Raw genomic sequence first — 18,295 nt, forward strand, 5'->3', positions numbered from 1 at the left:
GTTATAGTGGGTAACTGTGGGGACACAAAGGACACTGTGTGCATAATATCGTGTGTGTGTGTGTGTGTGTGTGTGTGTGTGTGTGTGTGTGTGTGTGTGTGTGTGTGTGTGTGTCTATATGGATTGGCCGGACATTTGACCTGACTACATACCGACATTACATGGACCTTAGGGGATTATGAGGACTATGCCGATGTCCCTGTAATTCGGAGAGTGTATTTGCATTTGTGAGTGTCTAAAGAACAAAAATCCTCATTTTCTTTGAAAGTCCTTATGTACCACTTGACCTGATTTTCAGTGTATCCCAGTGTATAGAACAGCGTCCCCTAGTGTTAGTCCCTGAATTGCATCTTCTTACACATTTTTGATACACACGGTGCAAATTTAGCGGGCTCTTTTGTGATTGGCTGGTTTGAACTTGTGGGCGCGATCAACATGGCGTCGGATTCAAGCTCCGCCCACGCACGCTTTGGGTTCGTCCTCGCTTTAAAAATTAAATGCCCACTTGAAAGTCCGAATGGATATCCACATCTCTGGAGGAATAAATACACACAGGTAAGTTTTGAAACTTATTAATTGGCCAACTGTTTGTTTAAGAAAGATTTTGCAAGTAACAGCACCAACAACACTGTGTAAAGACGTGCAGAGAGAGCTGTGTCGAGAGCTGCGTAGAGAACGTTAGTCGCAACGTTAGCTAACGTTAGCTTCGGCTAACGTTAGCTCAGGCTGTAGTCAGGCTGTAGTTATCTGTTTATATTGACATATGGAAGCTGAGCTGAGGTCTGGAGAGTCTGTAGCTTTCAAGTAACACTGGGTTAAGATGTGTAGAGAGCTGTGTGGAGACGTTAGCTGACGTTAGCAACGTCGCTAACGCTAGCTAGCGTTAGCAACATCGCTAACGCTAGCTAGCGTTAGCAACGTCGCTAACGCTAGCTAGCGTCAGCTTTTTAAAAGATGAAACAAGCTGGGACTGTTTTCTTTTATTCTCTGTTGTTATCATTAACTAGTTAACTGCTTTTAGGAAACAGAAAATAATCAGATGTCAGAAGCAGTTCAGTAGCAACATGGTATGCCTTGCTTTTTACCTCACTGAGGGATCCAAGTGTTTTTTCTTACATGTTAAAAGGTGCTGAGCGTGTTTCTTCCAGCTTTTTGAATCTACTATTAGTTTAATACCTGCAGCATCAGACAGCAGTAGGATCCATATTTGTGTTTCTAAAGAGAAAAAAGCTTCTGTATTTACATAGAACAACAATAACTTCAATAATAAAGTTTACCCTTACACTATATTGTATTATTGAGAAAGGGACAATCAGGATCCAAAAACAGGTTAAAAGGTGGTGAGCGTGTTTGATTTTTTGCTATAGATGAAGTTTTAGTCTGTTAATACATATTACAAATATTGCATGCTTACAGCAGCACTCTCCAGCAACCAGTCTGTCTGAAAAGATGAAATGCCATCACTTTAATGGTTGAATGAAGAAAATGTTTCATGTTCCACATCTGGAAGGAGTTTTAGAAACTAATATTGTGGTTGATTTTTTTATGCTGTGAGTTAGCACAATATGTTTTGTTAAAGCTTAAGGTGCGTTCACACCGGACGCGTTGCAAGCGTCACGGGCGTCACTGACGCCTCAAAGTTGACGCATGTGAAGTGTGGAATTCAACGCGTGTTCAAATTACACACGACGCTTTCAACGCTCGCGACGCGCGGCAGCTCACTGGCGGGAGTGGGAGGAGCTTGTGTCCTGTCTTCATGTTGACAATTGCGGAATCGGTGCCGAAATCGACCTGCTAAAGCTGATTTCACTTTAGCTCTAAACTCTTCAAATGTATAACTTTATCGAGATTTTTTTTTAAATTAGGCGACAAAGTGGTCGTTTAGAGCCCGAGTGTGTCGTTTGTTTGCCTGAATACCAGCTGTTTATGATTTTCTTCGGACGAATTCGGTGAAATGTGAGCCAGCCGCAGTGAGCGGCTCCAGCACGGAGGTGTCAGAGAAGCAGGAGAGAAGCAGAGCACACACGAACCCTGGACCCGCCACGGGGGCCCCCCGCCACGGCGCCGTGGCGGGCTGTTCCCCCGACCCAGCGGCCCAGCCTCCAGACCCGGTCGGGCTTTGGCGGCGGGCGATGCGGATCGCACCGTCGGCCGCCCCCGCTTCTCCGACCGGCTCCCCGGCGACCCGCAGCAGGACCGAGATGCGCGGTCTCACCCAGCGGTCCTACGGAGCGGGCCCGCCGCTGGGGTGGCGCGCTGCACCGAGGGGCCCGGGGGTCTGCCGCTGGACCTCCGGGACCGACTCGGTGCGACGTCCGGAGGGTGTGGGAAACTCTGCGCTGGCCGGCGGGACCGACTCGGTGCGACGTCCGGAGGTCCCGGAGGTCTGGCGGCGGACCCCCGGGCCCCCCGGTGCAGCGCGCCACCCCAGCGGCGGGCCTGCCGGCCAGCGCAGAGTTTCCCACACTCTCCGGGCCGGACCCAGATTGCGGGGCCAGCGTGAGGATGAGGTTAGCTTTCAGCAGTACCTCCGCCTCTCCCGGGCCCAGTTTGACGAGCTTCTGGCCCGCATCAGCGCTCAGAGTGCTCGTCTGTGATTGGATGACGCGTGCGTTGACGCTTCCAAAGTTCAATTTTCCCAACTTCAGGCGTTGACGCCTGCAACGCGCGACGCGCGTCGCCAACGCTCGGAAAGCGACGCTCGAAAAGCGTCTGACACGCGTTAGGTGTGTTGAAGCTCGTCCACCATAGACTTTGAATGTAAAAGCGACGCCCGTGACGCTTGCAACGCATCCGGTGTGAACGCACCTTTAGAGTCAAAATTAATTTGAGTCTCTGGTCCAATTCTGCTTTACATTACAACAAACATTGTCTTGCTCTGTTTAAAGTGTAATTCATATGCATACTCTCACCTGACCATCTCTGGTCTCAAAAAAAGTGTTATACTTAATATTGGTCCTTTTGCATGTGGAATGAATAATTGTCGTTGGTAACACATAGATTTCTGAAGGAACAATAAATACAATGTGCACAGACTCTCGTGAGACAGGTTAGTTTGACCCTACTGATGAGGTGTTGTTACAATAGTAATTCTGCTCAGTGAAGCCAGCCACTGGATTCTATCCGTACCTTTTAAGTATGTTACTGGCTTGCACAGCTAAAGATTTCCGTGCTTTGATAATACTTGTCTCTACAGATAAACATGATAACTTGACTGAGTCATTTTCCTTGACAATTCAGGGTTATGATGCAGTGGAGTTAAAATGCAATGGCGAAGACGCATAAATCAAAAGGAGGATGCAAAATTTTGCGTTACTGCTGGAAGGGACAAAGTGGGGCTTGACATCCAATACATCAATGCCTTCAAAGGTATGTTGAATCTTGGTAATGTTTGCAGTTAAACTTGAATGTGTGGCCTGACTTTACTCTTGACTTTATTTCTCTTGTACTTTGAAATTTACAAACTGTCCAGAGTGGCTCACAGGAGCATTTTCTTCTTATTGTGCGTCTCTTTCATGCATTGTCTGCTATAGATGACCAGTGACAGAAGTCAGACTGAAATGATTATGAGCGCCGTGAGCCAGACGAGGCCAGTGCTTGACCGAGCCACCAGAGTTGAAAAGGTAAATTACATTTGGTTTTCCATTTAATGTCATCACTCGAGGCACAATATTATGCTTTCTAACATGGTCATTTTTGGAGTGTGTGTGTTTATTCACATGCATGTAGTGTGGATTATGCGGACAGTGGTATGTGAGGACAATCTCAATGGATGCTTTTCAAAGTGTGAGTCAGTATAGCTTCTGAGTGTGTGTGTGTGCATATTACACTGTGAACCGCCCAATTATGACTTAGGCGGACTGTAGTGTTTAGAGGTTCCTTCCTCTGGTGGGGGGATGGTAATGGAATCACTTTGGTCTGTATGAATACCTGGACAACCTGCATTTGATCTGTATGTTACTTTTATGTTCATGGTCAGTCTTGTTATCCATGTCAGGATGTGGACCCAGACACCAGGCATAATTATGTTACAAGAAAAGATCGTATTTAGAATGAATGCGTGCAAATTTGTCAGCTATAAAGGCGCAGCATCTCCCTGCAAAAAGCTTCTGGCCACCTCTTTCAGATAGAATGGGACCATTCTAGGACATGAACCATAAGAGATAAAGAAGAATCAGATTCATCAGTTACAACTAACTTCGAACATTATAGGTTTAGTCATCTGCAGGTTATTGTCTGTTGACAAAAAAACGCATGTAGAGTACATTTTCCTCACTTTGAAGAATTCTGAATCACAGCCACGATGAACCTAACTTAATGTCACACAGAGAACATCATGCTGTCAAACTGTAACTTTTGCAGGCTCTTGACGAGAAAACAAATCAAGAAATTCCCAAGACCACAAATTCCAAATCAGCAAATGGAACCGTTGAACAGGTATTTCCATGTGTCAGTGGAAGACAGATGTCTCTTGTATTTTGAATTTTACAAACTGTCCAGAGTGGCTCACAGGAGCATTTTCTTCTTATTGTGCGTCTCTTTCATGCATTGTCTGCTATAGATGACCAGTGACAGAAGTCAGACTGAAATGATTATGAGCGCCGTGAGCCAGACGAGGCCAGTGCTTGACCGAGCCACCAGAGTTGAAAAGGTAAATTACATTTGGTTTTCCATTTAATGTCATCACTCGAGGCACAATATTATGCTTTCTAACATGGTCATTTTTGGAGTGTGTGTGTTTATTCACATGCATGTAGTGTGGATTATGCGGACAGTGGTATGTGAGGACAATCTCAATGGATGCTTTTCAAAGTGTGAGTCAGTATAGCTTCTGAGTGTGTGTGTGTGCATATTACACTGTGAACCGCCCAAATATGACTTAGGCGGACTGTAGTGTTTAGAGGGTCCTTCCTCTGGTGGGGGGATGGTAATGGAATCACTTTGGTCTGTATGAATACCTGGACAACCTGCATTTGATCTGTATGTTACTTTAGGGTGCTTTCACACCTACCAGTCCGCTAGAGTGGTTCGGTTCAGACATAAATTATTCATAAATGTTGCAGCTGTCAACTAGTTCGGTTCACATTCACACCACTTGTTTTTGCAGATGAACTATCCACTATGACCCTCCTGCCCCTTGGTGGCGCTGTTCACATAATAGTGTGTTTTGCGTGGCGGAAGTGAACCCTGATTGACCAGCATGTGTGACGTGATGCGCCGCGCGGCTTGCTACGGAAGCCTCCGCTGACCAAAAAGCCTTCTCCACAACAGAGCGGACAGGACCGAGGCTGGTCAACGTTCACACCAGCAGCGGATCGCGCCGAGACCGCACCGAGACCGCACCGAGACCACCTCCTCGAGGAGGTCTCGGTGCGGTTCTTTGTCCCGGACCAAAACTAACTGGTCTGCTTTCACACCAGCACATACGAACCGAACCTGCAGGAATTGGGGACGCTAGTCCGCTTCAAGCGGACCAAATGCTGTAGGTCTGAAAGCACCCATGTTCATGGTCAGTGTTGTTATCCATGTCAGGATGTGGACCCAGACACCAGGCATAATTATGTTACAAGAAAAGATCGTATTTAGAATGAATGCGTGCAAATTTGTCAGCTATAAAGGCGCAGCATCTCCCTGCAAAAAGCTTCTGGCCACTTCTTTCAGATAGAATGGGACCATTCTAGGACATGAACCATAAGAGATAAAGAAGAATCAGATTCATCAGTTACAACTAACTTCGAACATTATAGGTTTAGTCATCTGCAGGTTATTGTCTGTTGACAAAAAAACGCATGTAGAGTACATTTTCCTCCCTTTGAAGAATTCTGAATCACAGCCACGATGAACCTAACTTAATGTCACACAGAGAACATCATGCTGTCAAACTGTTTGTAACTTTTGCAGGCTCTTGAAGAGAAAACAAATCAAGAAATTCCCAAGACCACAAATTCCAAATCAGCAAATGGAACCGTTGAACAGGTATTTCCATGTGTCAGTGGAAGACAGATTTCTCTTGTACTTTGAAATTTACAAACTGTCCAGAGTGGCTCACAGGAGCATTTTCTTCTTATTGTGCGTCTCTTTCATGCATTGTCTGCTATAGATGACCAGTGACAGAAGTCAGACTGAAATGATTATGAGCGCCGTGAGCCAGACGAGGCCAGTGCTTGACCGAGCCACCAGAGTTGAAAAGGTAAATTACATTTGGTTTTCCATTTAATGTCATCACTCGAGGCACAATATTATGCTTTCTAACATGGTCATTTTTGGAGTGTGTGTGTTTATTCACATGCATGTAGTGTGGATTATGCGGACAGTGGTATGTGAGGACAATCTCAATGGATGCTTTTCAAAGTGTGAGTCAGTATAGCTTCTGAGTGTGTGTGTGTGCATATTACACTGTGAACCGCCCAATTATGACTTAGGCGGACTGTAGTGTTTAGAGGGTCCTTCCTCTGGTGGGGGGATGGTAATGGAATCACTTCGGCTTGGACAACCTGCATTTGATCTGTATGCAAGTTAAATGTTTACGGTCAGTGTGGTTAGACACTTGCCAGGCTGTGGACCCAGACACCAGTCATTATTATTATTATTATTATTATTATTATTAAAAGATGCTGTTTAGAATGAATCGGTGCAAATTCATCAACGATAAAGGCGCAGCTTCTCCTTGCAACAAGCTGCCAGCCACCTCTTTCAGATAGAATGGGACCATTCTACCAAAATGATTGTTAGATATAAAGAAAGAATCAAATATCAAATTCTTCACTTACGATTACCCTACAATATTGTAGTTTAGTGGTCTGCAGACTACAGTCAGTCGATAGAAATCACTTCTATAATGTATTTCCCTCTACCAAACATTCAGAATCACAGCCATGATGACCTTCTCATCATCTTACACAGAGAACATTTTCTTGAAATGAATTATAATATTGTTATGTCCTTTTTTACAGGATCTCGATGAGGAAATGCCTCAGGAAAGTCCCGAGACAACAAATTCCTCATCATCAAAAGAAGTTGTTGAACAGGTGTGTCTTAATGGAAGAAAGATTGTTATCTTGGACTTTACATCTTGCCAAACTCTCCAGAGAGGTTCACAACAATGTTTTGCCACCATTACTTTGTATTAACAGCAGAATGTTTCTTGGTCCAAACTTCAGACATCCTCCTGACTGTTAAGATTCTCTGTATTTTTAATGTATTGCTGTTCCATGCACTATCTGCTACAGGTGACAAGTGAGAAAAGCCAGATTGAGAGGACTGTGAGTGGCCTGAATCAGACAAGTCCAGTGTTGGATGTCCTCCCTGTGTTTGGACAGGTAGGTTAAACCCAGGGTGCCAATCAATGCCGGTGCAGTGTGAGTGCACTGCACTTACATGGATAGTGGAAAGGAAGGACGACCCCACCAGAAGCATAAGGCCTCAATCACACATACGCGGTCACTGCGCGGGCGCGGGGCGGACGCGTAGACCGCGCAGGCGCTGGAGCGGCGTACTCAGGCGTCCCTTTCTCACCAGCGCGGTCTGCGTGAGCGGGTTGTCGGCGGCAATGGGCTACTAGTGTAACATGTTTGAAGTAATTCCAGAGGCGTTTCGGGAGCGAAAGGATGTTTATTCCCAAGAGCAGGCATCTAGAAACGTGCATCAGCATCGGGAGTCAAAAACACACAACACAATGCGGCTTCCGTAGCTCCGGCATAGACTTATAGATATAGATCTCTAGATATATGTATCTACACACGCACGCTCCTCTCAACTGCGCCGAATAGTAAATTCAAACGGAACATATATCTGCATATATGACAACTCGGCCCTTTCTTCATTGTTTTCATTGGGACCCGCTCCAAGCTGCGTGGAAAAATAGACGGAGCAGAACACTGGTAAAAGCCTCTGGTGTAGACCAGTTTGTGAGCAAACATGAGCTCAATACATGCATAGAAAGCCCAGCTGACACGAGATGTGTGTTTATGCCATTGGTTTCAATGGGACACCGCGCACAACCCGCGCAGAAATATAGACTTGATTTCTATTTAGAAACCGCCGCGTGGATTTGAACGGGCCATGAACGTGTTCTCCGCGCGTGCAGTGTGAACCGACTGATCTGTCTGCATGCAGTTCTGACTTTTCCCCGCTGACACCGTGCAAACCCGGACAGATCCGCGCCCGCACAGCCGCGTATGTGTGATTGAGGCCTAAGAGATTGTAGGTCTTTGTAACATTGAAGTGTGTGTGAGTGTATTAAGCCATGAGCCACCCAAATGTGACTTGGAAGGACTGTAGTGTTTAGAGGGTCCTTCCTCTGGTGGGAATTTGACATCACTAGAAAAGACGGACCGTTTTCACGGGTATGAGAGGGGCTGCCTCTCTAAGCAGGAGAAAAATAAGGAAAGCTCAAACACAGGCACGAAGGAAAAACCCGCTTTGTGGATGTTTTTGATGAGTACATAACTATATATCAAGGCTGAAACATACAAAAGGTGAATTTTGAATGATACCGCCCCTTTAATGTCTCTTGAACCTTTACACTGTCTACAGTGTCCTTTTGCGCATATAATAAATACATTTCTCATCATTTCAGGATCAACAGTCTGATGTTACCCTTGATGATATCCAAGTTCACAGAGATTTCTACAGATTCCCAGTTCCCACCACACAGCTGGCCAAGGCTTCCAAACTGCTTTTGTCAATGCAAAAAGGATGTCTTTCTGGTCTGCAAGGGAAATCCCTGGATGAGATTGCACTTGAAGGTTTGTACAGAAATTAGTATTCCAAATAAATGTCTGTATTTAATGTGGAGTAATGCATCTGAATTTTACTAATACTTATTTCTAGGTGAAATTGCGTTAAGTGATGCTGAGGCCGAGGATAGTCAGAGGGAGTCAGATGACAACGGCACAACATTCACATCACACTGTGGAAATATCAAGCCTGTGGATGCTGCATCTGTTTCTGCATTAGCAGAGGAGGCTCATGACACTGAAGGTTTTGGTAAGTTACCTCACCACATAGTTACAGTTGTGATCATAAGCGTACATGCACTAAAGACCATGCAGATCAATAAAGTCTTGAGTTTCCAATAACTCCCATCACTAAAATATTCTATGATGAAATCATTAAAACACCTTCAATCACAAAATACAATAATGCAATTTCATCTCAACTAGGCAATTTTGGTAGCTGTCTACAAACTTCTGGTTGTATCTTTCACTACTCCTCATGACATAATTGGTACTGTTGAACAAAATGTTCAATTTTTTCACATAAATTAATTTGATTAGATTTAAGTCAGGGCTTAGGGGAAACGGGTCTCTTATCCTAATTTTAACCTGACTGAACCATTTCTTTACTGCTTTTGATGTGTGTTTGGAATCGTTTGCCGTTTTTCAATTCTTAGTATGAGTGCGTACCCATGTACTTAGCGAGAACACACTTGTTCGTCGTACTCAGGGCTGGCTCTGGGCATAGGTGAACTCGGCGGCCGCCTTGGGCACACTGTACAGGTGGTGGGGGGGGCATGTGGAAGAGTAGTTGGCGCATGGTGCGGTGCTCCGATGCTACGTGCGAGCACCGCACAGCAACACCCCCCCACCCACCACCCACCCCAATGAGGCCGCTCGTCTCAGGCTCATCTGGGGCGCATACTTAGGCATACAAGTCCGTCGCAAGTCTGTACTCGAAGTACAGACTTGTGACGAGGCTAGAACACAGTGGATTAATGTACAGCATACTTGATGACATCATTGTGTGTTCACAATGCCAATATCTCTTAGTTTTCATATCATTCATGCATTAGAATATTAATAAAACGCAACATAAGATGAGTGTTTATAGCGTGGCCAGTGATCAGGAAGTATTATTGAAGAGAGTAGCTGGTGTGGAACAAGTTAATATAGCAAATCGCAGCATTAAACATTGTAAAACATTAAAATGACAATACAGGATGAACTAGATTGTAGAAAAATGTGGCAAAATTGCTAACTATTCTGTCACATAAATGCTGCATATAATACAGTGTTACATTTACTTCTAGCCTGCCTGCCCTCCTATACAGCCTTTCAATTACTGTTTAACTACTTGGAGCTGAGCTCAGAAGAAAAGCAGGTGATCAGATATTTCTACAAATACAATTTTTTCACTGTATATTTTACTGCCTGTCATACCTGTGCGCCTTTTGTCATCCGTCTGCTCCGGTCTTCATGATGACTGATTTACATGAGTCTAATATACATTAGCTACACACATCATCAGCACCATTCAGTTCTCTCTTCAGTAAATACATCAATGTGTTCCACTAAGCAAAGAGAGATATTAATCATAAACAGATGTCTAACAAAGAAAGTAAGGAGTTTAAGGAAACTTTAACAAACTTCAACAGAACCTTCAAGAGCAAAAGCGAAAATAAGTTAGAAACATCAGGAAGGTTAAAAAAATGACACGTTTTAAAAAAAATTCTACAGTTCTTTCTTTTATTTACCAGGAACAACAACAACTATATGAACAGGTCAATGATAAGATGTCGATCATGGAGGTCATGTGACTCCAATCTTCAGTGTTGTCCAGGGAGAACACTGTTATATTGTTACAGATTCTGCTCCAGGAAAAAGCCCCTGGTTGGAGTGAGGAGCTTCGGTCTGGTTCCGGCAGAGTTCTGGACCTTCCTCAGTGTTGTGGATGAGCTGATGAACATCATCACAGAGTGATCCACTTTCAGACAGGAGCAGGTGGAGGAACCTGGAGCTTTGCTCTCCTGGCCATCGGGCATTTCTCCATCCTTCTGGAGTTGTTGATGGAGCCAGATCAAAATTCTTCCTCCTGCATAGCCACAGAAACATCTGTTACCTAAACAGAGAGTTTTCCCCTCCATCATACTGCAGAATGTTAGTGATGCCAAAGGGAGGTTTACTGATGTCTATATTAACAACCTGGGATGCGATGAGGCCTGGTCCTGCTCAGATCCCCCATGAACCAGCTGGTCCTGTCTCCACCAGCTGGGTTTCTGCTGGGTGGAGGTGGAGACTCATCCCTGCAGCACCAGGAGCCTTTATGACACCAGACTGACAACCTGTCGCAAAGAAAGCTCTATCTCAATGATCAGACACATAAACATGTACACAGTGCATTCTGACCATGATCAGATCATAATGTATCAGTCACAGGAAGCATCTGTGGTGTCATTCAAAGTAAAAAAAAAAAAAAAAACAAGTCAGATACCTTGGATTAAGCCTTCAAATTATGCCTATTTTATTCCTGGCTTGTTTGGCGTCACATCCAACCCTGAAGACTCTGAGGACAAAAAGAATCACACACTACCAACTCAATATGTTATTCATGCGTGCATTAATTCAAGCATTGAAAAACAAACCTCTCCATCCACATCTGGATGCAGATCACCTCTGGATCAGGTTCTGTTTCCTCAGTAATCCCTTGATTGAAATAGTTCATAGTTTTAGTTTGAATGCACAACATTTGCCAGTATAACCAGTAGAACACATTTAAACCACTGAGACTGAACTTTATGGTCAATGTTAACATTCACCTCCCATTTAAACATTCAAGTTCACTTAAACAGCTATAAACATGAACTTTTCCTTCAGCTGAGCAGATTTACTCTGAAACAGATTAAACTGGACGAAGACACCGTTGGATTCACACAAAACGATCCATATCTCCTGTGTAGCCATGGCGGAGAGTGATAGCCAGCTGCAGCCGTCATGAAGCAGCTGAGCGCCGGATAGCCTCAGACCCCCGGGTCACCTCGGTCCGCCGTTTGGTCCCCAGATGTCCGAAATTGTCGGAACAAATTTTTTAGTGAGCTTGATGTGGAGAGACTGACCCCATATCAACATTCTAAACAGCTACATTCTCGCCTAAAACACCGTTAAAACTATGTTCTGTTAAACAATAACGCTAATATTTCAGAATTTTTTTACTCACCGCTGTGTTCACTCCTCCGTCATGTCTTGCAAAATGCATTCTGGGTAATTTCACTTCTCAAGTCTACACAAGTCTGGTCCGATGCAGACTTGGTAAAGTGGGCGGAGTTAGTCCACATCGGGTATTTCATGCATACTTGGTTTGATGCGTACTTTGAATTGGAACAATACTTGGTCTCCAACTGATGACATTTCATGAGTCTGAGAGTACACAACTACAGAGAAGTACGCGTATTGAGAAGCGATCATTGTCTTGTTGAAACATACAACTGTGTCCAAGATCAACTTTTTGGCTAATAATTTTAGGTTTTCCTGGATAATATTGAATTAACCCTTTTACATGATTCCATTTACTGTAAAACACCAGTTCCACTGGCAGCAAAACAGCCCTAGGGCAATAATACAACCATCATCATGGTTGACGATAGGTTTAGTGTTCTTAGGTTTAAAGGCTTCACCTTTTTTCCTTCATATTTAGGGTCGTTGTAGCCAAACAGCACAATTTTTCTTTCATCTGACGACAGAATTTTCTTTCAGAAGCCATTTGTTTCTCCATGTGATCAGCAGCATATTTCAGTCGAGCCTTAAGATTCAGCTTCTCGAGAGTTTCTCTTTGCAGGGCTACCTCTTATTTCATGATAATCATAATCTCTCACAAGAAGTTCAGAAGGCATGCAACTAAAAACATTTTGTTTCACACGTTTTTACATCTTCAAAACTGATAGGTCAAGTTGCTGTGTATATTTTTGACCCAGCAGATTTTATCATATTTCCAGAAGACCTTTAATATGTCAGAACCAAAAAGCACAATTGCTTTTTGTCTCCAAGATGCATAAGATTCATTTTATTTTTTTTTAGAAACCATGTAACCATGAGGCAAGGAAAAAAACATAACAAATAGTGGATAATTAACTGCTTTTAAGAATGTTCAGTGTCCACAGATAAAATGTCATTTGTCACATAAAAAGTCACATTTGGTTTCTTTTTGTGACGGTGTTTTCTACTTTTTATGTCTTCCAGGAAACGATGCTGCTCAACAACGGGATTCCAGAAGAATAACAAAGAGAACATGGTCTAAGGCTGAAGTTGCTGCAGTAATGCGACATTTCAGAGATCACATATCTAAAGGAAAATTGGCCACCAAAAATGAATGCAGTCACTGCAAGCTGGTAGAAGACCCTGTGTTAGCCCAGAGAACAGTGCAAAATATCAGAGACTTTGTGAGAAATCGAGGAACAGCTGCAAAGAGGCAGCCACAGAAGCATAAGCTTTAAGTTCATTTGCAGTTATTCTCTTGTGTTGTAATTTTTCTGTTGCCTTAATATGTTTCGTAACAGCGAGTTGAGTGCACTTGCTTTTATTTATGTCTGCACACTTTTTCGTACTTTTCTTTGATTTTAGCTGTTGTATGTTTTAAGTTGTGTAGACAGATCTTTAAGTGCAATTTTACTTTTTTCGGATAATAAACCGACTGTTCCATTAATGTTGTGTGCAGTCAGGTCTGGTGTATAAGGTGGGTGTGTATTTATGCTAATGAGGTACTGACATCATTGTCCCTTTAAAGTCCCCATAGTGCTTTATTTTGGTTCTTATAAGTCACATATTTGTCAAGAAGAGAAATGTCTTCACAAACCACCATAATTTTAGGTAGGTGTGTATAGAGTTACGAAGCTCGTACCTGAAACCTAAAGTGACCTAAATTTTTTTCAGATTTTTTACAGCATTTTAATCCACCTCCCGTTGCTCTAGCACCTTGGGAAAGGGTAGCCGGCCTAAACCACCACCGGGCGGGTTTGGCGAAACTGTCCGTCTAGCCCTTATAAACCCGTATGTGTGTGTGTGTGTGTGTGTGTGTGCGTGCGTGTGAGCGTGCGTGCGTGTGTGTGTGTGTGTGTTTGCGTGCGTGCGTGCGTGTACACCTTTTAATGTGGATAAAACTAATTTTATGCTCTCTGTATTGCAGCCCTGAATCCGAAGCAGGCAGTGCTCAGGTATCAAAAAATACTAAAGGTATTCCGTAAAGGAGGGACCATGGGTGCTGCGTTCTCAACTGTTGGTGTAGATCGTAACACAGTGGTGGCCACTGCACCCATTGCTGAGCTTTTTATCGCTGCACCAAACAGGTACAAGGAGATCTTAGATGGGCACAAAACTGATCGTGTAAAACTAGCAGTGTTGGCTTCTGAGTGCTCTCTGGCAATTGAACAGGATTCTGCTATAAAGGAGAAAGTGAAAACACTTAAAAACAACAACAAGCTGCTGCCCCTCACCAAGAAGTGAGTTTGGGTCAGACAGAATCAGACAGCCACCTACTTCTGGTGTGTGTCTGCCCTAAAGAGAGAGTTCACCAGTTTACTTGAAATGTTAAATTGCGTATTTGAAAGAGCTTGTATTTTATTATATTTTCTATTTTATACTATCACAGACTGTTATTTGAAAATGTTTGTCAAGTTTACTTGAAAATTTAAAGATTGCATTTGTTTAAAATGTGTATTGTATTGTTTGGGACCAATAAAACTGGCATTTTGTATATCTTTGCTTCTGTGTCATTTTTAAATGCTTAACAAATGCTTTATAAAGCATAGATAGTCCTCACTTTAGATGGGCTCACAGAATATACTTAAATAATGGGTAACTAATGAGTAGTAACAGCATTAATAAGTTATTCATTGAGCAAGAATGAGTGTTTGTAAAACATATACTAACACAGTTGCTAACTCTTTATAAAGTATTAACATCTGAGGTTATCAATGAGCAACAAAGCATTTTTAACCGTGTTTACTAAGTGCTCAGTAATGCATAATACATGCCATACAGATCATGAATTCATGATTAATTAAGCATTTACTAATGCTCAATTAGTGCTGAAGTACTTATGAATGGGTTGCATTTAAAACATTTATAACTGTGTCTACTAATGCTTAGTAATGTATAAGTAATTATTTACAAATGATGAGTTAACGATGAAGTTAGCACTTTACTAATGTTTAAGTAATGCTTAATAATGTGTTAGTTGAACATTTAAAACTGTCTTTACAAATGCTTTCTAATGCATTACTAATGGTGAATTCATGATGAGTTCATGAGGAATTAAGGATTAACTAATGTGTAAATTATGCTTAACTAATGACTAACTAATGCTTAATAGCGTGTAGTTATTATAAAGTGTTACCAATAGTTTTTATAACGTCAAAACATAATGACCCTTTTTGAAGCAAGTACATGTATTGCGCGTGTGTTTTTAATAATTCTATAGGGGTTAAACACCGAATGGGGAGACTGTTTACACCATTGTTTTGAGCTCTAGGCTACTGGCTGTATCCTAAATAAGTGTATAAACGGACTAATCTGTCATGATTTGTATGCTACAATTGTGTAAAAATAAGTAAAAACGTGGTATTTTCTCCTCATGTTCCCCAGTGTGTGCTGTTGTGGAGAGAAGGAGATTTCTGGGTCTCTACCTGTTGCTGTACAGGCTCCGAAGACAAAGAAGGAGATTGTGGGTTCACCCTATAAATCTCAAAAGGAAGCAGCATGGTGTTTTTCATCATCTTGTTGCTGAACTGCGCCTGGACAGTGCCCGCCATCTCCGGTATTTCAGGATGGACGCTGCAAAGATGGAAGAACTGCTGTCCATTGTTGGCGCTGATATCACAACAATGACAACAAACTTCAGAGAGGCCATCAGTCCGCAACAGCGTCTTGCTGTTACACTTAGGTAATTAACATCATGATAATTATTGTTTTTAATATATTGTTATCACCCCAGTGCATAGAAAACAAAATGACACAGAGCAAATGGTTTTGTAATATTTATTATAAATGTTTGATTTCACAAACATGAAAACAAAAAATCAAAATATAGCAAATATAAAGATGTTATTGCAAAACTAACCTAAAGCTAAGTAAACAAAAAAAAAATTCTTTCACACAGCAAACCTTACATACACTAAACAATACAGTTACAAGCACTAACTAGCAGTCACAGATTTCTGTATGAGGGAGGAGATGTGGGGTCTTCTAGCTCCTGCATAAAGACGGCCTTCTCACACCTCCATGCTGTGACTGGGCTTGTTCTTGTGTCGGGGGATGGTGGTGCTGGGGCAGGGGGTTGGGGGGTTGCTGGGGCTGCGGGTGGGGGTGGGGGTAGGCAGTGAATGGAGATTGAGTGCTCAGGTAGGAGTGGGCAGGCCTTGTTTGAGCTGGCCTCCTTGAGGTTGTTGTCTGTCCCTGAAAAGATGGTTCCGTTTGTTGGGTTCTCTGTTGCTGCCAGGTGCTAGAAGTTGGTTGGGGTTGTAAAGACTTTGCCTCTTCCTCATAACGTTTTACCAGGTGGAGCAGTTCAATTTGAAATCGATGTTGAAGGTCAGGTGGAAAGGCATTTACCCTTGGGGTGATGCAAAGAAAGTAGTGACCCATGGCCTCCTCATGGGTGAGGACATGGAGGTGAGGGCTCACTTTTTCTGCTGTCAGTATTTCAAAGAGCTGCTGCTCCACTGATACAGCGTCTGAAGAGGATTCCTGGCCCCGCCGCCTCTTTCTTCCTCTCTGTGTGTCTGATGACAGTTGTTGCACTCTGGGGTGTGGTGGCGGGCTGGCTGACCGTATTGGTTGTGCTGTGGTTGTAGCAGACCTCTGACCATAATCACTATGAAATGGAGAGGAGGATCTCGGCATTGGGGTCGGTGTACCAGGCCTTGACCCTTGTAGTGATGCTGCCCCGGAGGATCTTTCCTTTTCCTCATCTCCAGCATCGATGGTGTCCTCTATCGGGCCCTCTGGCTGGAGAGTACTTCTTGTGCTAAAAAAAAAGCATTTTTTTTTTGTTAGTCAGTTTCTTTCACTGAAGAATGAAATGGGATTCGACAGTCTAAATATGTACAAAAAGTACCGACCTTCTGGGCTGCAAGTATGGATCTATGAAGGAGAAGAGATGTGATAATCTCCAGTCTTTCTGGCTGCCACCAGCAGATCCACTCGGAGTTTTTTTGCTCTTGTGCTTCACATAAGCTTCCCTTAACTGTTTCCACCTCTTCTTGCATTCATCAGCTGTGACACAGAAACAAACTAACATTAGTTACACAAAATTAAATTAACAAAAAGAATTGTATAGCATATTCATGTTATTAAAACATATTATTGAGGAATTTCTCTATTTTTTTTTTTTTTTATATTTCCACAGATTCCTAGCCTCTGGAGAAAGCTTTAGCAGCCTGGCCTACCAATTTCGCATGGGGAAGACCACAGTAGCGGAGTCTGTGCGCATGACGTGCCAGGCTATTCAAAACACTATGATGGCTGAGCAGTTCCCTAGGCTGACAGAGCAACGGTGGAGGGACACAGCTGGCAGATTCGGGAGGAAGTGGAACTTCCCCAACTGCATCGGGGCTATTGATGGAAAGCACATCACCACCACGGCTCCTTCACATTCTGGCAGTCTGTTTTTTAACTATAAAAAGACATTCTCCATCGTCCTACTTGCACTTGTAGACGCTGATTATCGTTTCATGAGCGTGCAAGTAGGGGATTTTGGCAGATCCAGTGATGGAGGCACCTATGCTAACTCAGAGTTGGGGAGAGGTATGGAGGCCAAAACTCTGAGTGTGCCTGCAGACAGTCCTCTGCCAGGGTCTGGACACCTAGGTCCTCTTCCATTCACCATGGTTGGCAATGTTGCTTTCCCTCTCAAGCCCTACCTGATGCAGCCATTTCCGGGTCAGCGGCTTCCAAGATGGAGGAGGGTGTTTAACTAAAGGCTGTCCTGGGCCAGAATGGTGGTGGAGTCTGCATTTGGCATCCTAGCAGCAAGGTGGCGGGTGTTCTACACTAGAATCAACTTAAAGCCTGAAACTGTTGACAGTGTTGTGTTGGCTGCCTGCATCCTACACAATTTCCTCTGCAACCCTTCAGATAACCAGAGGTGGTTGAGGGATGCAGAGGACAGAAGGGAACACCTTGCTGATGCCAGAAACATGGGCGGAAACCATGGAAGAAGAGAGGCCTATGAAGTTCGGGAGAAATTCAGTGCCTTTTTTAACTCTGCAGAGGGAAGTGTTCCCTGGCAGAACCGCATGGTGTAACATCAAAACATGCTATGGACACCCAAAATGAATGTCTGTCAGGCAAAAAAACAAAACAAATAACACAGTGGTCTGTGTAAAAAAAACATTCGTTTTTGACTACAACTTTGAGGACCAAATGAACCTTTTTGGACTATGCTATGGACACTTTTTGTACATATTGGTTTGTTTTTAATTTTGTTTGTGTGTGTGCATATTATTGGAATTTCTTGTTTTGTATATTTTGTGAAACAATTTTCTGTAAATAAATTGTATTCTACATTCTTTGTCATTCATTCTTCA

At 43.1% G+C, this 18,295-nt stretch overlaps 1 long non-coding RNA gene and 1 gene segment (V, D, J or C); both read left to right on the top strand.

Annotated features, from left to right (window-relative positions):
- Positions 1 to 18,295, top strand: part of LOC115409127 (Ig kappa-b4 chain C region-like) — a 118,999-nt gene that overhangs the window by 30,034 nt on the left and 70,670 nt on the right.
- Positions 441 to 13,003, top strand: LOC115409007 (uncharacterized). The gene is made up of 8 exons (XR_003933867.1): positions 441 to 555; positions 3,241 to 3,369; positions 3,534 to 3,623; positions 6,954 to 7,028; positions 7,230 to 7,319; positions 8,579 to 8,747; positions 8,833 to 8,988; positions 12,954 to 13,003. It is a non-coding gene; the product is annotated as an uncharacterized LOC115409007 (long non-coding RNA).

The sequence above is a fragment of the Salarias fasciatus genome, chromosome 22, assembly GCF_902148845.1.
Source record: "Salarias fasciatus chromosome 22, fSalaFa1.1, whole genome shotgun sequence".
Taxonomy (NCBI): Eukaryota; Metazoa; Chordata; class Actinopteri; order Blenniiformes; family Blenniidae; genus Salarias; species Salarias fasciatus.